The 2,839-nt window shown below is 43.0% G+C and overlaps 1 protein-coding gene across 1 annotated transcript in view; it reads left to right on the top strand.

Annotated features, from left to right (window-relative positions):
- The window catches only part of cadps2 (Ca++-dependent secretion activator 2), a 160,810-nt gene that overhangs the window by 135,956 nt on the left and 22,015 nt on the right, over positions 1-2,839 (top strand). The window lies entirely within an intron of this gene.

Here is a 2,839-nt window from a genome sequence, read left to right on the forward strand (position 1 = left end):
CGACTTTTCCTTTAAACGCTTCTAGAACCGCGATGCTGCCTTCATTTTATTTTCAGCCACTATCGGTATAACCACAGAGGGCGATGTTAGCCTCTTTCTGTTTGCTTTAAATGTTCAACATGAGCAGAGAGTGAAATGCTGATGCTTTGGCCTCGACGGCGCTGAAAGCCGAACCCTCCGCTGCCGCTGTTCTCTTCACCATCACCTCTTCACCTGCTGCTCTGCTTTGCTGCCTGCAATCATTTATTCCTCTAGTTGAAAAGCTTGATTCATCTTTTGAAGGTGATGTTTAGCACTTTGGAGGAATAAGACGATGTAGGGAGGTAAAACCAACCATGTTGGATTAATAGATGATGTTCTAGTGCTGAGAAATGGACTCTGGCTGAATCCAGATGTTGTCAGTGTTGGAAAGGACTGAAAATGCTCCTAGAAGGGAGTGATAAAGCATGGTGGTGGCTGAGGTATGATCTTTAAATGTTCTTTTTCCATTTCCCTGGTTTATTTCAAATAGAAACATGAAAAATTATTCCTATTGGCTGAAGTCAGAATTTGAGCTGAATAGATGCATAAATGAAAGCAACAGCTGCTGTGGTTCTGAAGAATGTCTCACATTCTGCTCACCTCAGAAACTCCAGACTCTGTTCTATAACTTCATCACCTCCTCTTCTTCATCATCATCAGATCGTCTTATGATGTTTTTAAAGGAAAAAATCTTTAAAATAGCCTTTGATGATCTGACTGACTCCTCAGCAGTTCATCCATTTTTCCAGAATTTATTTTGGGTCAGAAGTTCCCACGCTGTTCTGCGATATGACGTGGCGTCCATCTTGAATGGGTCCAACCTAGCAAACAATCAAAGTGTTAAAGATGGATTTCATGGATACTCAGAGGCGACCGGCATCCAGCTCACCTCAGACACCAGTGGAAACGCCTCATAAGGTGGAAAACAAACACCTTTTTAGGTACGAGCGCGACCAGAAGAGAGCTGCAGTTATGTGTTTTGGCCACAGGTGGCAGCATCCCCAGAAAACAGAGCAGGAGAAGAAGTTGGTTTTATTACCGGAGATTCTGGTTTCTGGGTTTTGTTCAAACTGATTCAGATGTAATCCAGTTCCAACCAGCTTTACCCGGTTGCTAAAGGCATTAGTTAGTTTTCTATGGAGGGCAGCGCCATGCACAAAAAGTTTCTTCAGCCTTTCAGTCAGTGGCCTGCTTCCTTCACTGCCTTCCTGTCCTGTTGCTGTTTGAAGGCATCAGACTGATGTGTTTCCCTTTTAAGCATTCGGTTCCAGGTGGGAAAAGTTCTAAATCAGTCCAGTTCTAAACTGAACTGATTCGTGTTTATGATTCTCTAGAAATTCTAAGTTAATTCCGGATCCTTTCAGACAACCATCAGAGAAGATTTCAGGGTGGTCAAGTGGTGACAGATGTGAAACTTGGGACGGTTTTCCTCGGCGTCTCCAGGTGTGAAACTCAGGACGGTTTTCCTCGGCGTCTCCAGGTTTGTAACTTGGGACGGTTTTCCTCGGCGTCTCCAGGTGTGAAACTCGGGACGGTTTTCCTTGGCGTCTCAAGGTGTGAAACTCGTGACGGTTTTCCTCGGCGTCTCCAGGTTTGTAACTCGGGATGGTTTTCCTCGGCGTCTCCAGGGATGAAACTTAGGACGGTTTTCCTCTGCGTCTCCAGGTGTGAAACTCGGGATGGTTTTTCTCGGCATCTCCAGGTTTGAAACTCTGGACGGTTTTCTGTTCTTCTTTTCCAGCTAACCTGAATCCCTCCCGACCTTGACGTTTAGAGATCAACAGTTAAATCCTTCCAAACTATAAACCTAACCCCCTTCCCACTGTTTACTATTTTTGTTGAATAAATTTGTGGACTAATAGGGTTGAAGGACGTATGCGGATAAAAACCTTTAGCTTTCTAAATAATATTTTTTCCTTGAATCAAAATGATCGGACAAAAAGAATAGAGAATTTTGTAGCTCGTTTAAGAAGGCAACACTGAACAGACTCCTGAGAGAAAAAGGAAAATATTCACATTTACAGAGCAAATGTTTGTCAACAGGAACATATGTCTCTGTTTCCCAACATAACAAAACCTTCGCTTGACATCTCGTAGCAATAAATGAATCATTTTTAGGATGAAATTTATTCAGCTTTGAAACGTCCAGCAATAAATAACCTTGGATATTATCAGACCAAAAAACGAGTCTTTCTGAGGAGCTTTCAAAAGAATAAAAGCCTTTCTGCGGCTCTTTCAGCAGGTTTTCCATGTTTGCCTGATAAAGACATCAGTGGGGGAGGCATCAGGACTCTAAATAACAAACCACCAATGGATCCTACTGCCCATAAATCGCAGCGCCTCACAATAGCTGTCTCCTGTTCAGAGCAGTGGGTATAGAAGTAAATTACTTCTAAGATGAAATATTTGTGTCAAGGTGAAATATGTGATGGAAAAATGATGAAAAGGTTAAAAACTACAAGATAAAATGGAGACAAAATGTCTTTGATCTGACAATGACCTCCATGAAAACAGAGCTGAGGTTTTTCTGCCGGCAGATTGAGCTCAGAAATGACCAAAGCCTCATCCGCCCAATTAAACCGACTAAAAAAAACTTTACAGGTTGTTTTTTTTTTTTTCATGGTTTAGTATAGACAGAAAATGCTCTGTGTTGCTGGTCGTTTGTGTTTTTCCGAGCTAACGGAGCTCCAGAAATATTCTCCATCCCAAACCAGCACCCTGTGGACCAGTAAGTGGATCAGTGAGCGGGTGATGAGCCTGGATCAGTGAGCGGATGCAGTGCGGAGGCCTGACCAGTGAGCGGATGCAGAGGCCTGTG

Source organism: Cyprinodon variegatus, unplaced genomic scaffold, assembly GCF_000732505.1.
Source record: "Cyprinodon variegatus isolate N-32 unplaced genomic scaffold, C_variegatus-1.0 Scaffold394, whole genome shotgun sequence".
NCBI classification, from domain to species: Eukaryota; Metazoa; Chordata; class Actinopteri; order Cyprinodontiformes; family Cyprinodontidae; genus Cyprinodon; species Cyprinodon variegatus.